This window comes from Xenopus laevis, chromosome 9_10S (genome assembly GCF_017654675.1).
Source record: "Xenopus laevis strain J_2021 chromosome 9_10S, Xenopus_laevis_v10.1, whole genome shotgun sequence".
NCBI lineage: Eukaryota > Metazoa > Chordata > Amphibia > Anura > Pipidae > Xenopus > Xenopus laevis.
This window is the reverse complement of record NC_054388.1, coordinates 74,282,406-74,306,272: the sequence shown is the minus strand read 5'-3', so window position 1 is coordinate 74,306,272 and position 23,867 is coordinate 74,282,406. Positions and strand designations below refer to the sequence as shown.

Here is a 23,867-nt window from a genome sequence, read left to right as displayed (position 1 = left end):
AATTTAAAAATCTGTAGAAATGTGTGAGAATTAAAATGGTTTTTCCAATTCACTGATAGCAAATACTGAAAATGCAAATTGAATTCTCATCAGTGAGGCACAGGTAAAATTTGAAAGCTGGTGATGCATTCTATTATCCAACTGTAGGGGGCAAACCAAGCTTTACCCTGGTGCACTCTCTCATGATGGTACTTGGAAGCTGTGTCATATACAATATATTGTGTGCAGAACCGTTGATCAGAATCTGCTTCCACATGGTATGCCACGGTGTTAATTGTTTGTGTTATATCACTATCAGGTTTAGGCTGCCGAATAAGGATTTACCCACCAGCAGCTTAAACCAGTTCCGTTAGGTCTTCTTTACGGTGTTCTTTAAAACAGCCAAGAAAGTAGAAGTGGCATCCATCCAACAGTTGGGGCAGCTTGACAAAATCAAAAGACAACAATTCTATTTTTAATTACTAGCATGAGGATTTCTACAGAGTGTAAACAATGGGGCATTGACCAAATGCTGAGTTAAAAATATAAGACATTGTACAAACAAAACATATTTGAAATGGCCATTGAAAAGGTAAGATTTTTTTTTAGATTGTCGCCTACTACATCTTTCAGTTAAATGAATGGAAACTTGAACAGAAAAATCATAATAAAGAAGCTATATTATAACCCAGAAGTAATATGAATGACCCAGAAGTGTAAATTATACTGTGCCAACAATCAGGTCATTGACAGCCAACACTGTAGATCTTAATTTTAATAATGTGGACAATGCGTTATTGAGAAAAAAAAAATATACACTTGTTTCATTACTGTAAAACTACATTCCTCTATTTAATAGTTTATCCGCCAAGTGAAAATCAAATCTTGCTGTATGTCAGCAAGTGCTAGAGGCTGCAGATATTACAGCTGTATTGCCAGTCATTAAAAATAGTTGAGATAAATAAGAACATTACCATCTGTTGTTTGTTCAGTCGTGCTGTGTGTGGTCCACGAGGAATCTCATATGGTTCTTGATTACATGATTGCAAATAGGCTTTCGCCCCTGTGAAAAAATCCCACATTAAAAGGGTCAAGAATATTAACGCTTTCATACAGTATAAACTATTCTATTACAGTTCTGGTGGAGAAAACACCAATATAGTCTGAATCAGCCTCATGTCCATTTGCAATGATAGCTATGGATGCCGAGTGGTAGTTCACACATTCTGGCCAAAGATCAAAATAAATCACAGACTTACCTGCACTTCAGATTTTGTTGTATACAGTTTACTTTGACCTTGTGGACTAATGTAAATGGGCAGAACCCATCACCACATTATGGGAGAAATTGTGAAACCATAGGACTGCAATTAAAAAGGCTATTTACAATAATAATAATTTTTTATATCTCCTATTGAAAGGGGATAGTCACACTAGTAGGATTGAACCCAATAGGGTAGTATACCTGTTGGAATGCAAATGTTGTGAAAAGCAATATGTGGGTTGTACGACCCACTGTTTAAATGAAAGGATAACGGAACACATCAGAGCAACAGCAAATAAAGATGAAGGATCTCCGGTGGGTAAACATTTCTCCATATGCTCCCCCAATGGTATCCAAGATTTGATAGTCAAAGTTATTGAAAATGTAAGGATTCCCTTTAGAGGTGGGGCTTGGGTGTGCTCCTTAAATTTGAGGGAGGCTTTTTGGATTTTGAAGCTGGAGACAAGAATGCCCAGTGGGCTGAACATGAGACATGACATTGCCTATTTATATTCATTATAGATACCCATTTACCTAAAATGTCTAGTTAGTGATGTTTGCACATATTGTTTTTACTGAGATGAATAAATGATGGTAAAGTGCATGAATTTTGCAGGTTACTGCTGTAAAGCTGGCTTCCTTTTACCGGAGTGCCGTCTTTTTACTTGCTTTTGAATATTTCTAATAGGGTCTCCCATTTCATCAGTGAATCATTGTTGGGCAGGACACAAAGAAGATGCTGGTATCAAGAAAAAGAAACAAGGCTGCTAACAACAGTTGCTAGATGTTTTGCCAAAATGGTCCATCCTTTACCAACCCTCCCTGCATGGCTATTGATTATATTCCACCCCCCAGTAGAGGAGGGGATGGACATAAAATTGTTACAATGTGAAGCATGCTGGATTTACTCATTACAGACTGTGGCTCAGAGAGGACTGAATGAAGCATTACCCCTTGTTTTTTGTGATCATTAATTTGCACTACATATGTGAAAACATGCTTTTATCTTTGTGACATAATACATTAGCAGAGTTATTGGACATGGTATTTTTTTTATTTTTGAGTATGAGATTTCTCCTGTATAGAGGGCATTCCATGTGTTAAGACGATAACCATGTGTTAAGTCTCCGATAACCAGAAAGTTTCCAGGTAGTGGCATTGCGGAGGGGATATGCGGATCTCCTGATGAGTGCACCTTGTTGGTGGTAATGGACCCACAATTCTTTGCCATTTCTTGTTGGGGACAGAGTTTTCCTAAGTGCGGACACCATGGGTATTGCTCCGGTATATATGGCAGGTAGCACATTGCTGCAGCAACCTGCTACCCTCTCAGCATTCTTTCATCTTTAGACCTGGTTATGCACATTATCTTGGGCTGCCTCTGATGAAGGGAATGTCTTATTTTATCCAGTTGTTGCCAAATGTAAAATTAAAATTTTTTGTTTTTTTTATGGTCAAAACTGTCAAATTCGACTAGGTAGTTATTAAAATTCGATTTGAGTTTTTTTAAAAAAAAATTTATTTGATTTTCAAGATTTATCATAATCTGTCCTTTTGAGAACTCAAATTTGACTATTCGCCGCCTAAAACCTTCAGAATTGCGGTTTAAGTCAATGGAAGCGGTCCAGGGATCAATTTTGAGTTGATTGCAGCCTTCCTGACATTCAAGTTTTTAAAATTCGTTTTTTTAGGTTGATCATCTGAATTTAAAAAATGCAATTTGTTTTAATACAGTTTGATTGGACAACACTCAAATTTATGGGAGTTTTTAAAAACTCACATGAATTAGAAATTAGACTTTTGATAAATGCGCCTCCAAATGTTTAAATTGTTCTCACTGCAAATAATCTGTGGCATTCTACAGTTTATAAACGATCGATTACAAGTTACTATTTTATTATTACAGAGGAAAAAGGTAATTCTTTTTAAAAATTTGGATTATTTGGATAAAACGGAGTCTGTGTGAGATGGCCTTTCTATAATTCTGAGCTTTATGGATAACGAGTTTCCAGATAACGGATCCCATACCTGTATTACAAAGAGTAATTTACCTACCTAAAGTTATATTAAGATGGCAGATAATATGCACACAGAAAAGTGTTTTCAGTATTTTTTTCAGTCCTGAGGAAAGCAATTTTCTTTGCACACTTCAATTCTTAGTCAGTTATCTGTAATCTACTACTGAAAGACATCGAAAATAAATGGATATTAAATTCCATTCCACATAGCCTTCTTAAACAGAGCAGTGTATGATGTGTGTGTGTGTGTGTATATTGCATGTGAGTATGCCAAAAACTTGATGGGGAAGGCTGGGATCTCACACACATTGCATGAACACACACACACATTTACAAAAATAAATGTATTTGAATGGGTAATTCCTGTGAATATGGCATTTTTTCAGTTAATTTTTATTTCTTGTGGACTGCACTCACTCTAAATCAACAATTTCATTTGCAATAAATTTTGAGTGAAGCCAAGGGAAGAAATTTGGGAAACCTAATTCATTGGGGAAGGGGTGCCAAAATGGTGCATTGCTTTATTCACTCTCAGAGGCATGGTTGTATGACAAACACTGGACCACTATCATCTAGTTAGTAGTCTTCTGCTTTGGCATTTGTTCTATTATGGAATATGTGCACCATCACTGAAGTTTGCTTGGCAATGAATGAGGGCAATTGCCCAAGCTCTTGATATTGAGCATGGCACATGTTTCAGGTTGAAGACATGAATGTGAGAGTGCCTACAGCTTATGTGAAAACTCTCTGATAGTTAAACTAAATGGTTGGACCACAAAAAAAGTGTACAAGAAAAAATGTCAGTCAAGGGTGACACAGAAATCCCAAGGCACATTCTCATAAGCCAGTTTGGGTGTACACATAGTAAAGTCAACATACAAATTTCAGCATATACTGAGCTCTGGATTGATGCAGAACTGTGACTACTTACAAGCAAATTGAAGTGTCCAGCATCCAGCTAATATACCCATCATGCACTTCATGGTACGAAGCACAGGCTCGTCACTCACACTTGAGAAAAATAAATCATTTATTTAGAAACATCAAACTGTCTTCAAAAGCCTGATAATTAAACAATTTATAAAACACTATTTTGTTTAGCATATGTTTAACAAATGTTGTTGCAATATATATAAATATATATATATATATATATATATATATATATATATATATATATATATATATATATATATATATATATATATATATATACATATATATATATATATATATCTCCAGGTTATGCCCACCCTGAAATGTTTTTTTTTACTGTTATAGAAATGGTGTGCTTCAGAGATAAACATGTATTTATCAAAATAAAAAATATTTTCATTTATTATCTGTAAACCCTGGTCATCTGCTTGCATTCTTTTGTCCTTCTATCTTTGTTGACCCTTTGACTGAATGGTGCAAGACCACAGCTGAACCTCAGATACAATTTAAGCACTTGAAGAAAACTTTCTAAATTGCAGGGTCAGGGGTAGAACAATGTCAGAGATGCAGCTTTGTTTTCCAGCTGAGAGTTAACAGCTGAGCTAAACCAGATGAAATGTTGAATATAGAACAGCACAGAATTAGTATTTGCTTTACCTGACCCCCCCTGTCCCCATTTTTAAAATGTGGGCTCATAAAGCATCTATATTTTAGATATTAGCTTACTTGCACTGTATGGGATGAACAGCAACCAGTAAATCAATTGCAAACTAGCTATAAAATAACTGGATTTAAAGCAATACTAAAGCTGCACATACACTGAAAGATCCACTTGTGTGATCGGGTTGCTAAATGAGCAGATCTGGGAACCCTAAGGGGCATATTTATTATGCTGGATAAAATAAACAGCGGAATAATACACCACATGTCGCCAGGCTTCACCGTGTAAACAAAAAGTCGCATAAAATTTCAACAAAATAAAACAAAGTGACCAAGAAAGTCTGCAGCAAACTGCTTTGTCTTGTGATACAACACAAACAAAAGTTTTTTAATTTGAAAATTCACTTCGACCTTTGATAAATCTGAGCGACTGTGTTGAGCTCTGCGGTGCAAGAGAAAGCACCCTGTCTAATTCTCTCAGAACTGAGTCAAACACAGAATGGATGGAAAGAAAACACACTTGACAAAGGGTATAGCCCGAAACATGCTGTGCAGGGTCGGACTGGCCTGCCGGGGCACCGGGCCAGCCTTGGTGGGCCCCTAGCTAGGCCATTCTTTTAGTTAATATTTGACTGCATAAAAAGATGATTCGATTTTAGCACATACAGTATGCAGGCAGTGGGCGGTGTGGGCCCCACTAAAATGAAATCACAATGGTTACCGGTAAGTGATTGGTAAGTGTGGGCCCACCGCCGCCTGTTGCCCGCTTCAGTTACTTCCGCTTCTGCCCATAGCTGCTGAGGCCCTTCTCTGCTCTGCTGCTAGGGACTGTCCGCCCTGCGCCTGCACGTAAATTCTACGTTTCAGGCAGCAGGCAGCCAACCACGTCCCTCCTCCGTTCTATTAGTTGCGGTCTAATCAGAATCAGGCCCTCAGGATGTTTGTCACATCAGTTAAGCAGTTGCTGGCAGCTGCAGAAAATGGGTGTTGTGGGCCTCTGAATATAGTGCAGCTGAGTGGAGCCGCGGCGAGGAGAACCGGATAGAAATGTAGCATGAGAAAAATCTCTGCTAAAGCAAATCAGTAGCTGCTACAGGTCCTCTCCCCAGCGGCAGCCCTTTCACCTACAGTCTCTCCAGCTCCAGGGATGCTGCTGCCTGCGACTGAGATGCCTCTGCTTCCCATACAACACCTGATGGGGCACAGGTTATGCAGCTACCCGAGCCTTGCGATTTCCACGGAAAGCTCCGGACCGGGCAGATTTACAGCTTGCTTTGCCTCCCACGCTCAAACAGCTTCGTTTTCTTCTTCACACTTCAGTCCTCTTGGAGCAACAAGACATGCTCAGCAGTCAAGGCAATGGGAAGGAATTCCAGATATCTGTACAACATTGCAGTTCATAGCAAAGTTACTGCTAGGTGGGCAGCTGTATGAGTGGAGTTACCTAGTGGCACATGACAGGTAAGGGAAAGCTAAGTAACCTTGTCTCTACAAAATACTGGCCCACTCATTCAGTTATTTAAACATTCATCAGCAGAGAAAGTCCTAGAATTCTCTAGTGATAAATGTTTAAATAACTGAATGAGTGGGCCAGTAGCCCAGGTTCATCGCTAAATAACAAGTCATTAATTGCAGTTAGGTAGTTCTGCTAAATAAGAAAGTCTGAGAATCTCATGAATGTTTCAGCCACCCCCCCCCCCCACAAAACCTTATTCACTATGTTACAGAATTTAGCATTTGTTTTGGGTGAAAATAACAGAGCTCCTTAGTTGTAGTAATTCACATATTTTAGCACATCATCTAACTAACTAACCTAACTAACTTGAGGACATTACTGGCTACACTGAAGACTCCAATTGTGACTCCCAGTTGCATCAGCAGGTGTACTGACTTTGGTCTAACTAAACTAAAATAAAAAATAAAAATGTGTATAAAAGTTTGTGTCAGTGTTACTATGGTGGGGGCCAGCAGAAAAAAGTTCCAAGTTTTTTAACCTCTTAGGGGGTAGTACACATTTAAGATAACTTTGACTATGTTATAGAATAGACAATTCTTAGCATTGTTTCAACTGGTCTTTTTTATATTTTGTATAGTTTTCAAATTACTTGAAAGAGGCAACTAATGTCCTACATTTAGCCCAATTGACAAGGTTAATAAGCAAAAATTAATGAAGTTGAATTGCAATCCTTTATAAAAAAAAACATGTTACAGGGAACAAGAATTATGTTATGCTTTTGTATTTATAACTAATATTTTAATTTAATATTGTCACGGGCCATTCCAGTTTTTTTTTATATAAAAATGCTAATTTTGATATTTGTGGGCGCTATTTTTTCCCGGTGGGGTGGGCCCTTGAGATGAGGTTTCCTGGTGGGCCCCAGGCACCCCAGTCCGACACTGATGCTGTGTAACTCTGCTTCCCAATAAAGAATATTGCAGTCAAGTTTGCTGCCCTGGATTTGTTCCACAACAATTTGCATTACTGATAAATGTCATCACTGCCACAAGCAAGCTGGAGAACAAACTGGTTAATTAGAACACATACCGGTAACTTCCGTAAAACAGCTTCCTACGTGCAAGAGTTACCCAATGAAATGTATTTAATTGCTTGTGGAACTAAATTAACTGTTGTCCAGTCCATGCACAAATGATGAAGATGTCTAAGTAGCAAAGGAAGACTTTGTGACACAAATGGAGAATAAGTCATTTAAGTGGAAAAGTTAGGTTTGGTGACACAGATGGAGAAGTCTTCTAGAATCCATTATATAAATATAGATGCTACAATGAAACATATGTTTGCTTCATCCATTGTGTACTTTTTTCCCTATTAGCATTTAAATTCTGCCTATTTCCAACCTGTAACTGAAAATCCTATCTGGTTGCAAGGGTCACTAAATACCAGTAACTAAGAACAGATTGTGACCATGGGGGTTCGTCTACTCTTTTATTCTTATTTTTAATTGCTCAGCCCTCTCTTAATGATCTTTCATTCTGACTTTCAATCTACTGCTTGGTTTTTAGAGTAGTTAAAAACAACCACAAGAATAAAATATGGAGACAAATTTCAATTTGACTTAGAATGCTACAGTGAACACCATAATAAACGGTTAATTTTTAAAGGACTACCTCTTAATAAAGTATATACTTATCTATTTAAGTTTAATAGTGTTTCATCTAGATGTCATGATTTTAGACTTTTACCTGAGAAAAAAAAATCTTTTGTAGGTAGTGCAGGTTTGTGAAAATATTATGATGCAATTGAATTACAAGCAGCCACTTGTAAACTTACTGCAAGGCATGGTTGCAACAAAAGTCGATCTCTAGTTGTCTGGCTTTCCAGCAATACCAACTTCATCTCTTCCATTTCTGTATAGTCTACAGGCTGCAGACCGAATATATTACTGGTAAAACAAGCACAGATGGGTTTTTAAGTAAATACAATATGTGACTGGATTCTTAACTAAATACATTAACTAGAAATTGTTATTTCCAGTTTCTAGTTTTTCAGTAGGCTGGACTCATCATACATATACAAAAATATAAGACATAACATTACAGGCAAAACAGATGGACTGCAGGAGGCCAACTGTTGAATCAAATGAAAGAAATAAAACAAAGTGACCAAGAAAGTCTGCTGCAAACTGCTTTGTCTTGTGATACAACAGTCACTTTTGGACAAATTCCAGATTGTTTTTTTTCCTTGTTATAAAGCTACAATGTCTAGATGTTTTGAAAAAAAAACCCTAGTATTTTTTTTTAATACAGAATAAGATAATGTGCTTCAACTCTACGCATCTTTTTTTAACTTCAAAAGGTATAGTCCACATATAAAACTTACAAGTATATGCAAAGTAAATATCTGCAAGATTATCGTCACGAAAATGAAAGACTAAAAGAAGAAAAGAATGATAACCAAATCCATCATGGTGTTAACTTCCAACTTTGAAAAAAAAGCTTTTGGATCAGCTTTTTTGGAAAGCCCTGATTAATTTTGCAGACTCTGTGCCTTAATCAGACCTGCTGCATTAATAATGTGCTGGGATCTGGCATGTTACAAATGCTACAGATTAACAGATAATTGGTTCAGTCTCAGCACAGCATGCTGGGAGTTCTAGACCATTAAACACACTGGTATGGTATGCAGATAGTATGTTACAATGCCAGTTTTTTCATCAGGTAAAAAAAAATGAAAGCACAGAGTCCTCTGAACTGCCAAAAAAAATAGATCAAACACTTGGGGGCAGATTCACTAAGGGTCGAATTTCGAAGTTAAAAATACTTTGAAATTCGACCCTCGAATTGAAATCCTTCGACTTCGAATATCGAAGTCGAAGGATTTAGCACTAATCCTGCGATCGATCGATCGAAGGATTTTTCGTTCGATCGAACGATTAAATCCTTCGAATCGTACGATTCGAACGATTTTAATCCATCAATCGAAGGAAAATCCTTCGATCAAAAAAAGGTTAGCAAGCCTATGGGGACCTTCCCCATAGGCTAACATTGACTTCGGTAGGTTTTATCTGCCGAAGTAGGGGGTCGAAGTTTTTTTTAAAGGGAAAGTACTTCGACTATCGAATGGTCGAATAGTCGAACGATTTTTACTTCGAATCGTTCGATTTCGTTCGAATTCGAACGAATTTAACCAATTCGATGGTCGAAGTACCCAAAAAATACTTCGAAATTCGAATTTTTTTCATTCGAATCCTTCACTCGAAGTTAGTGAATCTGCCCCTTATAGTTTAACACACTGAGTGAATGTGTTGCTTATTGAGAAACCACATTACCGATAACCTGTGAATAGTCTATTGAAGGAGTCCTTGGTTATGAATTCAGCAAATAGGATATGGAGCACACGGTGGTTTCGGAAAAATCAAGCCTTCTTTATTGAAAAAATAGTTATAAAATCATCAGCACAGTACATATGTGGACATGACCTCCCCCACACTTGACGCGTTTCGTGGCATCTCGTCACTTCCTCAGCATAGCATAGGGAAACCCTCCCCCAACACCATTAATAAAACCACTAAGCCCAACCCATAAAACCATTTAACCCAATCAGGTCATTTAATATATAACAAACATCAAAAGATCAAAAAGATATATAAGTCTGCAACAGCAGGTAACTCTGTTATTCCACCTACTGGGCAGGTCAGGCTAATCTGAGAAATAGAAATTTGTCACAGTTTACAAAAACAATGTTGCAACAAGCTTGTAAAAAGCTTGTAAAAATGTATACACTTGAATTGCAACATTTTATGAATGGCCAATTCATAGAACATACCATATTCTATCACAGATTAGTACGTAGTTCATAACGTGGGGATCACTATAAACCAAAAAACATAAAATGAACAATTATTGTTATTATATATAAATATGGATATATTGCAAAAGCGTTCAACTATAATAATTCGTAATCAATACCACATATAATAATACAAAACAAAATATTTAGAAATGCATCAGTTACAAAAGCAAGATAACTCCCATTCTCTATTGAGGCCCCCATAGTTCTCTGTAGTTTTCAAATAAAAAATCCAATAGGCCTCCAGCCTCAATAATTTCTGATCCAAATCACCCTTCCTTATATTTCTGGGGGGTTTATCTATAATTTGAAAAGACATACTATCAGACCCCTGATGTTTTTCAAGTAGATGCTTTGCTATAGCCGATTTGGTATCCGATCGGTTGGTTGCTGAAATATGTTCTAAGATGCGGGTGCCCGCCCTTCTAATGGTTTTACCCACATATTGGGCCCCACATTTACATGTCGCCAAATAGATCACCCCTTTCGACATACAGTTAAAATATTCCTTGATGTCATATATAGTACCCACCACTGAGCTCTGAAACTGTTTAGATTTATCCATGAACATGATTTGCATCTGGTGCGGCCACATTTGTAAACCCCCTTAAATTTTAGCCAAGGTGTACTCTCAGTTTGTCCCTTAGACGTGAATAGACTTCTAGAAATGTGGGACGCCAGATTCTTCCCTCTTTTTTTTTTTTTATAACTTGTTTTTATTGTGAGTGGTAAAGGAAAATCACAAGAAATAGTTGCAAATGCTTTCGTAAAGCAGACAATACAGTGATTACGATAACAAATATAAAACATTCAAACAATTTTCAAAACAGTCAGCTCAATTACAGAAATGATATGGGAAATGGATCCTATGGGGGGGGTTTAGGTAAGAGGTCAATAGTCTGTTAATCTGTTGAGTCCTGGGAGGCGCTGTATCAGGGTGCAACTGATTTTGTTGGATAGTTGCTAAGTATCGGGATGATTCCACGATCAAAGGATGATTTGTCAGAGATTCCATGTCATACCATGATGTATGTCGAAAGGTATAAACTGTAAGACATTTGATATGTTGCGGGAGGTGTGCAATGTATGTCGACCAAATCGTGAAAATTTTTTGGGTATTATGTTCTTTCCTGGTCGTGGTTTCCAACCAGTCCATGTGAAAAATATGGTGCAATTTTTGTTTCACCAACGCTAGTGGTGGGGGGTCAGTGTTTAGCCATTGTTGTAGAATGGCTTTCCTGGCTCCCGCAGCCAGTCTACCCAATAGGTGTTTATCGGGTTTCGCGATTTGAGTAAATGAATTGGTGTTACTGAACAAAGCCCAGTCTATGTGTATTTGGAGAGGTTTCCCTATTATCTGTGCACCATATGAAATGACCTCCTCCCAAAAGGGTTGTATCAAAGAACATGACCATACAGTGTGCAATAAGTTCGCTTTAGGAGCGTGGCATCTCAAACATTTATCGGAGGAGAGACTACCCATTTTAAATCGTCTAGCTGGGGTGAGATATGAATTATGTAAAATTTGTAGCGACATTTCTTGATACCTGCTTGCCGGAAGTAGTGCCATAATTTTATTGTGTTGTTTCAGAATGTCTGATTCTGTGGAATTAGGTATGTCTGCAATCCAGTTAAAGTTGGGTTTATCTACGTTACCTACGTCTATTAATGGCTTAATAGTTTGGTAAATATGTGAGGTTGTGAGTTTCTTATTTCTGTTTTTCCAGAGTTGGTTGAATATGCTATTTTTGTTTTTGTGCGTCAGAAGTCGTAGCGTTGCATTTGCAAAGTGGATGATCTGCAGACTTAGGTATATATGAGTATGTATAAATGGAAACTTTTCTGTAAGTTTATTTAAAGAGAGTATGGAATAGGTATTATCGAGTAAATCATGGATGTTATGTAAGCCATTTGTACTCCATTGGTATAGAACGGGATTTCGTATACCCGGAAGGAAATTTTTGTTGTCTATCCACGATAGATAAGGGGAAACATAAGGTGAAATACTATGTCGTTTCCTGACCGAGTGCCAGGCTTTGTATGTGTCCAAAAATAATGGGTTGTGTCTGATTCGAGGTGGAATGTTCTGAATAGGTGTGTGTAGTAAATGGTTGAGGGAGCAATTATCCGATTGATATTGATCTAGAGAGAGTGTCGTGTAGAGGTCTCTATTGAGAATCCAGTCCCCTGCGTAACGAAGAAGGGCCGCTTCGTTATAGGCTTTAATATCGGGGAAGTTAAGACCCCCTAGACTTTTGGGTTGCTGTAGTTTAAAGAGACTGATACGTGAGCGTCTTTTATTCCATATGAACGATCGGAATATTTGGTTTAGTCGTTTTTGATCTGTCGGTTTAATATAGTAAGGTAGCATCTGTAATGGGTATAAAAGTTTAGGGAATAGGATCATTTTAATAAAATGTATTCTGCCCAGGAAAGATAGGGTAATATGTTTCCATTGTAATGTTTCCCGTTGTATATCGTCAATTATCTTCCTTATGTTTAAGGAGTAAAGATCTTTATAATGTGAGGGGAATCTGATACCCAAGTACTTAATGTTTTGTTTTGTTTTCTTGAAAGGGAAGTGTGATAGATTCTTCCCTCTTTTAAACACAAAGGAGGGTGTTTTATCTAAAAACTTAGCAAGTACGGGGTCTTGTAAAAGTATCCCCCAGTATTTATTGACACTCCTCCTAATCGAATAGGTATCTCGACTATAGGTGGTACAAAATCGAACAACAGGTTGCCCTCTCTGTGCATAATGCCCTCTGAATCTACCCTCAGGCTTGGACTTGGGACGCAATAATTGCTGTCTGTCCGCTAACACCGCCTTATCATACGCTGCTTTGATAACATCTTCACTCTAACCCCTTTCCGCAAAGCGATCCCACAACAGCATAGCTTGTTCATGGAAACTATCCCAGGAAGAGCAGACTCGACGCATCCGCAAAAACTGCCCCACTGGGATGCCCCTCAAGCATGCCTCTGGATGGCTACTCTCTGCATGGAGAAGGGTGTTGCGTGTAATAGTTTTGCGGAAAAGGTCTGTAGAGATCTTACCTTCGTGGCTATTAAAAACTACATCCAAAAAAGGTATCTCTGTCTCATTGGTTTCATAGGTTAACTGTATCCCCCTAACCGTATGATTACAGTATGTGACGAAGGCCGCAAAGGAGACATCATCCCCTTCCCAAATACCAATACAGTTATCGATATACCTGTAAAGGCGTATAATCTGATGTCTATAGGGATTCTGGTCTCCAAAAATGAAGAGTCCTTGGTTAAACTATAATTAAAAATGATGAGAAACTGGTAAAGATACACCTGAAAGACTGGTCAATAGCAATTCTCACTGCAGACCAAAGACAATGTAGACTTGCAACTATGGCACGCCATCAGGTGCCAGGTCAATCACCTCCTAGCTAGCAAGACAAAGTCAGCAACCTACAGCTAAACACCACCAGTTCCTCTGCAATGTCTGTGAGATTGAAGCATTACAAAATTATGTTTTTGAGAGAAGTAAGAGTTCACAATTGCAGCTCTGATGTTAAAGTTCCAGCAGCGCTAAAACTGCTGTTCTGAAACTTTTAGAAACACAGGTCAAGTAAGAGACCATTGGCCCTGCACCAGCAAGAATATTCACAACTGTTCACGTGACAGTCAGCAATAAAGCGTGCAACAACTGTCCAAACCACATGAAATAAAAAATATGCAATACAGCCAAAAAGGAGACCATCATAAAATGCTCATTTCCCTGAAAATTTAAACTAATCAGATAAATGACGTGTAGGAATTTGTACAAGGGTAATGCTAAAAAATAATAGACAAGTTTAGTGCTTTTGATATGGGCCTAATTGTAGGGGGGGCAAAGTGGGCCTGTTTTAGTCCTGAGCACAAAAATAAATCAGAAATTGCAGCACTAATGTATACTACATGAAGTGTATCAAGTTATGTTGAAATATTCAACAGGAACATGCAGAGGAATAGCTAATCCTCTACAAAAAAAATCACTAAAATACACTAAACCTTCTGAAACCTAATTTCCATGTTCCAAAAAGGCATCTATATTTAATGTTCTAAATACATTATCCTGTAAACAAAATGTAACTATCAAAACTGTAAATAGACCATTTCTAGCTTGCACTTTAAAGAAACATGATGAAAAGAAGTGGGCGGGTTAAAAATCACACATTTTTAAATTAAATGCTACAGCAGGCTTGAGTTTGCCTCGAACAGCCAAATCTCTATAGCCACTCATTAGAATCTAATATCCCTAGTGTCAAATCCAGAAACCTGAGAGAAAGCCCAATACCAATCCTGCTGTGTATAAAAAACTGGCAGGACAGAGAAGTTAAGATGAAGTGTTTAGGAACAACTGTGAGACTGCGAAAATGTGCAGTATCTAATTTGTTAATGACTAGGCTTGCTGTGCATCAGCCAGGTAGAGGCACAGGAATTTGAGACAGCACATGAATAACAGCCTCTATAAAAATATAAATTAGTTTTGCACAGAAGATTAACTTAAGGGGAAAAAATTAACTAGACCAGCGGGGCAATTAATAGGTCCAGTGGTCCAGATCATATTTTCCATTTGCAGTTTGCTATCCTTCCTACACAGGGGAATATTCTGTAAAGAAGGTACAAGAGCAGAATTGTAAAGTTTAAAACCACCTGAAGGGAACTTCATTTAATCTCTTTTGCTTATAGGCTTATTCAGATACAGAAGTCTTCGAGGCTTTTGACTTAAAATCAATGAAGCAAAAATGATCTCAGCAATGACCTAAAGATTAAAGACACAGAATCCTGATCAGTTTACACTTTTTATTGTTTGATTTCAAACAAGAAAGTTTCATACAAGAACCAATTTACTTGCATAGTGTTGGATTAGAACAATAGATCTTAGCATTTGATAAAATATTAACATCTCAAAGACAAAAAAAAACAAAAAAACCCACATACTGTATACAGTCCCTCAATCATCATGTTTTAATGAAAAATGAGAGCAGAATGCAGAAGAGATAACATATCTAGGTGGTGCTAAGTGCCTGTATTAAAGCATGCCATTCAGATTTATACTTCAGATGGGACAGGTGCTGAAATGGTCATGATGACAAGTTAAAGTCTGCACAAAAGCTTCATTCTATCTGTATGTACAGATTTTATTTTAGTATCATTAAGAGGAAACTTTACAACAATGTGAAAGCTTTCAGAAAGCGTGCTGAAATTAATAGCACACATTTTGATATTCTGGCATATTGTTTTTTCAATGTAAAGAAAGTGAGTGAAGAAGCTATATGGAAGGGGATGGCAATGTTTTTTCTAATCATCCGGTTTTCTTTGCAAATGACCTGAAAGCACCCATTACCTGAAAACAGGAATTGACACCTTTTTAATCAACAATTACCCCAATAAGCTTGTCTAGTCAATTCAATGAGAATAGGTCACTTGCAAAGTGAGGCTAAGGGTGAAAGAGGTTTGAATCTTTTCATTGATAATACTGAATGAAGCTTGCGCAGTGAACCCATGTGCTAAATGATTAGCAATCATAAATGTGTTAATGACTGTTTCAAAGTTGTAATTGCTTGTCACATCAGGTTTAGAGCAATGATCATTGTCTTTGCAAAGGTATATTCTAGAGTTTTGCTGCCTATAAGCATCAAATCAAGCAGGTAAATGGGCAAAATCTTACGGTCAAGGGAAAAAACTTTCAGCTTAGGGGCTAACTGTAAGGGATAGCATAGGGGGCGCGGTGGAGGCGGGTGAGAAAAGGGTAAGTCTTTCAGGCAGGGACTGGCTGTGCACACAAGAAACTAAACAGGGAGAGAAAGGCGTAGAATCAAAACAGGATGGGGAGTAGACTGGACAGGAACAAGGACGGTGCAGGCGTAGTTTAGATCAGCAGACAGGAGCAGAGTGATAAGATAGAGCAGGACAGCAAGGGCATAGATCAGATCAAACTGGGGACTGAATAACTGGAAAGCAAGAGGACTGGATAGCAAGAAAGGGAAAGATAAGGGTTAGGCTTGTTAGACGAGATTCAGATAGGAAAAGGAAAGAGAGGGCAAGGAACAAAATAAGGTCAAGACAAGATCAGGATTGGAAGGAGAAGCAGAGGAAGATTCAGAATAGTGAGGAAGACAAGGCAGGGCAAGGTCATGGAAAGGTTAAAGCAAGGCAAGATAAAAGTCAAAACAGGACTGGAACTGGAGTAGGAACAGGCAAGGCAAGGTTTAAAGCAAGACAAGTTAACAAGGCAAGGTTCAGGGTAAAGACAGGACAAGGCAGAGAAGGGTTCAGGCAAGACAAGACAAAATGAAGCTGGCTAGAACAGGAACCTTAGCTAGGGGACTGTCAGTGCTATTTTAGGTAATGCTCAGGCAAGTGTGTGAGGTGGGCTGGCCTTAAATAGGGCAGAGTCAGCCCTGATTGGCTGACTCCAAACCACCAATCAGGACGCTGCTGGGCTAGGGCTGCAAAGGCCAGGTAATAGATAGTGAGCATCCCTGCAGGCTGCTCACCTGGCCGAATGGTTAAGGCACAGAGCCAGAAACCCAAAGGTCCCTGGCTTGAGTCCCAGTAGAGCCTGATGTTAACTCCAGTAGAAACACCTCTCTAGGGAAAACCTCCATGCTTTCCTAAATAGTGCACAATATTATTTCATGATCATAAGGCACAATGAGGGAACTCGTTAGAGAATGGGTGAGTAATTTACTTAAGTTTTGGAGTAACAAAACCTTGCCAATTATTTCTAGTTTTCAAAATCCCAAACTGGTCAGGACAGTAGATGAAAAGTATTTAAACTTACACTGCATTCAGGGAAACTCTATGAGACATACAGTAAGTAGCTTGACAATGGCTATGTGGCGATTTTTAACAGCATCATGAAGTGATGTATCATTCTGGTAACCTTTAGTGTTCACTAAAGCATGGTGCTGAAGCAGCAACTCAACAATCATTGTGGGTCCAAGATTGCAAGCTTCATGCTATGGAAATCAAACAAGATTAGAGCATAGGCAAACAGTATAGAGTTCAATAAATTACAGCCCAACCTGGGATCCAGAAGGAATCCAGTCTGGATTTTAAAACTGTTCTAACAATGAAGGGGTATCTTTTTTTTATAACATTCAGAATAATAAAATGGCTAGACAAAGTAATCTTGATATAGGAAAAAAAAGTCACAAATATGCCATCTCTAGGCACCAAAAATATTTCAGAGGAGCTGGGACTGGTCCAAAAGCATGTAATCCACACATGAGACATGTATGACATGAATATGACTTATGAATGGTCCACAACTCTAAGTTTGAAGCCATTATTTATGGCGAGTCTTGCAAATAAGACACATATATAATAATCTTGATTGTAAGATATGAGGAAAAAGACAGTTAAATGTATGAACTCTGTACCTAGAAGATCAATGTACTTTTTAATTACTAATAGTATTACCTAGGAAAAAAATGAGCAGAGAAACACAGCAGGCATTGCTTCAGAATGCAGACATTGAGACATTTTGTGCCTTAAGCTACTAAAAAATGCATTAACCTTTAAACAAATAGGGATTGTAATATATTGCAATATATTTAAGCTGGCCAACTACGTCAAAGTCATCCCCGGCATGGCCAGTCCTACACTCAACTTTCATTAAGAATTCTATTACACATTTTACACAAGGACTAAGTTTTACCTGCTGCAACTTACTTGCTGCTTTTAAGGTTAAAACTGCTCTTAAAAGAGCTGGCAAGTAAACTTACCAATGGAGTCCAGGCAGCATTGTCCTTCACGAGGTCCTCCACTCCTTGAATATCACCCTGTGTCATGATTCAAACTGTACATAAGCAATATGCTTTTGCCTTTTTGGTACATATGGAAAATAAATACACTGCAATTACAGTATAACACACACAGACATCACCACCAGATTTTCACTGTTAGATTACACTTCCAGAATATCAGATTTTAAGCATACACAGATAAAATATGAAGTTTGTTTTTATTCTAACTGCTGCACAGCTGAGCCTTTTTTTATTATGGTTAGAAATCACATGTACAGAAGTTTCACCATACAGTTCCTAGAGAGCAATATCAGACCAAATAGTCAAATATACATTAATTTCTAGCAAATTTCAGTGTCTCACAGCTCAGTATGATTATACTTCAGAGGCCAATTGAGACTTCTCCAGCATACAGCCACAATTTTACTCTGATTTTCAAATGACTGCAAAGCATAAGAAAAACTATTTTCTATTTCCATGTAAATATAAAGAGATTTAAATTAAAGGGGGTAAGTATCTTCTGAGCCCTTTAATTTCATTTCTATACTGCTACTAGCAATAAGAGATGGGCCCCTGCTGTTCTGTTCAGACAAAAGCTGGACAGAACAGCAAAAGCTGATGCTTCTATGTTCAGTTCTATTGGGTAAGCACTGTACCAATTATGATTAAGAAGGCTTTCCCGCTGTAACGGGAGTAAGTCTCACACTTGGTAGTGGGTGTGGTGGAAGCCCAGGGAAATAGCCATAAACAATTGGAGCAGACATAGGGACCTTGAAGGTTTAATGGTAACTGAAGATAAACACAGGAACAGGTCAAAATCATATACAAAGTCAAAACAAAGTCTTTACCAGGCAGGCAAGGAAAGCTGAAACAAAATCACAGGAACAAGAACTCTGGAACTAGGAATCACAGGAACAAGGAACAAATTAGCCCTGATTACAAAACACATGAGGGAAACGAGGAGGGTGGAGAACAGGGAGGAGACAAACTGGAAACATGCAAAAATACAGAACAATAATAACAAGATCAAGACAAGCCCCAAAAGCCTCCTGTGGCACACTCAGCAAATGCACCAAATTGTCCAGAAACACGAGTCCCAAGAGTTTGAGTCCTGGGCTGGTCCTTACAGAAGACTTTTTTACTTCTATTCACGCTATGAATGACAATCACAGCTTTTTAAATATGACATGTTAATATTTATGTGCATATGCTGAATTTAAGTTACGCAATGAATTTGGTGGTGAAAATATTCGCAAAACAATTTAGCAAATTGCAACCTGTATTTATGCCTTAACACGCTTTTCATGCACAACAATCGAATACAGAGGCCGCACTCATGCAAACACCGTATTTTGGAGCCATTTGCGAATATGTGTGCACAATGCAAATTCACAAAAAATGGAAACACTTTCAGCGTTCAGAAAAAAACATGGGCAATACAGCCATTTGCAAATAAATATGCACTGTGGAAACTTTACAGATGACCCCACTCTGTAATGGGGATGCTATTAACCACCCCTCACACTTCATAACGTACTGGAGTTACACATTTTTAATACTACCAATTAATAGCGGAGGATACCGAATGATAAGATGGGAATGATGTTGTACTCAATTTGTATATGATTGGGATGCCCCTGCACACTATGCACTGCATGATTTGCTACAATAACATCCCTATTAACATTGCTCTCAATGTATCTTGTGCCTGGGGGGTGTGTGGCATAGCCAAGAATTTACAACAGAGCACTTTATTGCCACTCCATTACCTAGCCCCACAACCTTGAATGGAATATTGAAAGCAGTGTTTTCCCTTTCTAAACACTGCCCTGGTGACTCAAACTTTTGAAACAATATATTGCAAGACATGGGGAACCAAGACTTGTGCAACATTGTTTAAAAAGGAACAACAAGGTAACAAGCAAATGCTGCTTTCAATAGAAAATATTTTTACAAAGTTGTTTATATTTATGTTTTTTTTAATTAGGCAAATTTTAATTTTGGGGTTGACTTGCCCTTTATGTTCAATTACACACACTAAGCAATACACATCTGACAGGAGGCAATGCCTGAAAGCAGCTCCATCCTATCAAAAAGGTTTGAAGACCAAGTCCAGTAATAGTGCAGCGGTTATCTGTTAAAACCTAAGGAAGACATTAGGGGAGTTATTAACTATAACCCACATTTTTCTGGTTGGGGTTTTAAAAGGGAAAGCACATATTTCATGGGAAAAAAAACAAAATCTTTTCAGATTTTTTAAACTCAAAGGCTGCTAAGTCAGAATCCAAAAATACTCAATTTCAAACCTGCCGAGATCACGTAGAAATCAATTTGCAAATATCCCTTTTATAATCGGAAGATATCCTGATCTGTGTTGGGTTTCGTTTGATAATCCGAATAATTTGTGGGTTTTGGAAAATAACCCCAAAAAACCATACGATTCAAGTTTTTTTCACGATTCTATCGAAAGTTTATAGAATTTTCTCCCACGCTGAATTTTTCGAGTTAAGTTATTGATGAATAAGGCAAAATTGTGGATGGGAACATGTTTTAATAAAATAATAAGAAGTAGTGGTTTTGGAAGGAGTTTATGTTATAGGCCATCTATAGGATTGGGGGGCGGGTTGTCATTTTAGGAAAAACTACATCTTGCAAAATTATCTTTTTAATAATCTTTGTGCAAGTGTTTGTTGTGATAACACAATATTTGCCTGCCCAATTATGGGTATGCCTTTCACTGGCAAACAGATAAAAGCAGAGTATAGTAAAGCAGTTATTGACACTCCAGTTCTAATATGCATATTTAATGGGTAGTCATATATTAGTAAAGTAAAAATCTGAAGAAACCCTGGTTCACATTTTAACCCCCATATGCAATAAGATGAGCAAACCTTACACTGGTGCAGTAACCCAATAGCAACCAATGAGATGCTTTAAAAACATGACCAGTAAATTTTACACCTTTTATTACTCTATGTAGTCTTTGTGTGGCTGAAATGGTTACACATCCTAAGCACCCTTAAATGTCACCTAAGTCACCAAGTTAAAAATGTAATTTTATGGATGACAACCAACAGCCACATCATATTAGCAAGGCTTCCTCCTCTCCCACCGTACAAATGAATGTGTGCTTGCACCTACAAAAAAAATTGAACATATGAAGACACGATTGCAACCATTTTGATTTTACGGTGATCATGCTGCATATTTTTGCACCACATTCCTCCCAGTGAACGAGAAATGCAAGTTAAAAATGAATGTTAAAAATAGCAGAATAAATAACAAGTATAAAATGACTTGAAGAATACACAGTTACAAATGAAAAGCAAAGAGTGTACAAGAAGTATTTTGATCTCCCAGGTTATCAACTTTCATTCATCTTTCCTACAGTGTTATTGTCAGGCACACAATAGTCACACAAAGCTTAATTGCTGGCGTTTAAGATTTTAGTATTCTCCTGGAGATGTTCACTGGTTCCAGACCAATTTTCTTACCAATGGAGCATTTCCTGGAAAATGCATGATAATCAGGCACAGCATCCATTGCCTTCCAAAAGATTAAATTAACTCAAAGCAGGCACCAAAAATTGAGCTAACAGGCATCCCAGAATGGTCATAAAATAGTTCCTATTTCTGCACATAAAGGAAATCTAGTCTTGATGGCTGTGATTAATTACCAGATTGAGAATCTCTCATAAAAAACGATTGATTTTAAAGATAAACTGATTTCTTTCATTCAAACCGTGATATGGTATGGATACTAGTCATTGTATATTTTTGCAATTTTGTTTTTATCATAACGATCACCAGTGGGACTCATTTATCAACAATGAGGAAATCTGCACCTATAGCAACCAGTCATTTATTGGCTTTTTTTCCAACCAGATACATGTTATGAGAAGCTATGAGAAGCTTCGCAGGTGTGAATGTTGTTTGATAAATGTGTCCCATAATGTCTTGTACAGGACTACATTAAGGCTGATGAGGCACTGCAATAATATTTCAATTAATAGTCTTATAAATTATTGTTTTTAAGGAGCTATCAAATAAAACACTGAACAGATTTTTTTTCTGTAAGATTTTTTATTCAGTAAAATGAGAATAAAAACTTTCCTGTTCTGGTTAGAAGTTGTTGTTCGAAATAAATATTTTGGATTTGCCTTTTAGGGATATTGGGAGGAAAGTAGAGCTTAAAAGACTTAAAAGCCACCATCACCCATAACTTCGAAATTAGAATAAAAAAAGACCAAGCGAAATTTATCAAGAAAAGTTTTTTTTCGGGTGAATAGGCCATTTTCGTTTGTATTCGAATCGTACAATCAGAGTAACATTCTATTCGATCGAATTAGATTAGAAGTTTTTTTTTTAAAAAAAGTTTGATTTTTCAATGTCCACCAATTGACTCTAAATAGGTTCTAGGAGGTCCCCCATAGGCTAAAACAGGGAATCGGCAGGTTTTAGATGGTGAATGGTTGATGTTAAAATTTTAAAGAGACAGTACAGGATAAATTTTGATATTTGAATTTTCGAATTTTTTTCAAATTCAAATCGAATTTGGACTATTCCCTAGTCGAAGTACACAAAAATATCTCGAAATATAAATTTTTTTTAAATCTTCAGATTTCTGCCCCATAGTTTCATGTTGACAGGCAGTCAATGGCCTTTTATTAAATGATGTAATAAAAAAGCAAAACACTTAATTTTACAGTAATCTTTTGCCAAATATTCCAAGAGCAGATAAAGGTGTTGTGGCTGCTCTTACAACATCTAACTATTACAAAAACAAACAAAAAAAGTCAAGCGTTCCATCCTTAACTGATGCCAAATGCAACATTGTCTTTTTTGTGGTTTCTTTTTACATTTGTCAAATTGTTTGGTGAGATCTGCAGAGCTATACTTTTTTTGTCCGGATTTGGCACTATTTGTACAGGGTGAAGGAGTGGTACACATTTTAGTATCATATTTCGCTGTCTGTGTGCTTTCTATTCTAATATATTTTCCTGAATATTCAGGTTTATGCTGAGACACTGTTTCAGTGGCTTTGCTTGGATTACATTTCTCATCTAATTCATTCTTTGTGTCAACACCCCATTCTCTGTTAATATCTTCTAACTTTTTTTTCTTCTTTTTCCAAGGTTTTAGATCATTTTTCTTTCGTGCAGATTCACCATCAGGAAAATCTGAAACAAACTTGTATGATGTCATTTGTGGACGTGTTTTTGATGAAATTTGTTGACCCTTTTCTGTTCTTTCCACAACACATCTCACCTTCCTGTTCCGTGGTCTAAACCACATCTTTATTTGTTTTTTGTTGAGCAGGGTTTAGTCTGAGCAATGTATCCTGACATAAATCCATTTTGTTTTCTGCAAGAGAAGGGAAAATTATATGTCACTTTTAGCAGTTTATGTAAGCACCATTAGGTTCTAATAGAAGCAATTGTTTTGAAAGGGTTCTCTTCTTTAATGGTGCAAAAACACAGTACTTGTGGGAATACATTTTACCTGTTAAGAACTATTTTACTTGCCATTTCTCAAAAGAACAGCTGTAGGATATTTTAATAAAAAGACAGAAAATTGGACTCTACTTAATATACCATATAATAAGACAGCTTTATCTTCAGAAAAATCTTTGCTCTACCCAAAACCCAAAACCCAAAGCAGATATTATAGAATTAAAATTATTTTATTGTGCATTTAATAGGACCAAAATGACTGCTGATCACAACTTAACACTACAAACGCTTCTATTAATCTCTCATACAAAAAAGTGTAATGGATTGCATTTTGCAGTATATAAAAATAGTATTGAAAAATTAGTACAAATAATACATACATAATACAAAAAATAGATCAACAAAGATATTCAATGGGAATTATCGCAGTGAATTATTCAGACAATTACAATCCCGACATTTAGGGCCATATTTATCAAAG

At 37.2% G+C, this 23,867-nt stretch overlaps 1 pseudogene; it reads right to left on the bottom strand.

The window, feature by feature from the left end:
* Positions 1 to 15: 15 nt before the first annotated feature.
* LOC108702280 lies at positions 16 to 23,228 on the bottom strand (annotated as a pseudogene).
* Positions 23,229 to 23,867: the final 639 nt, after the last annotated feature.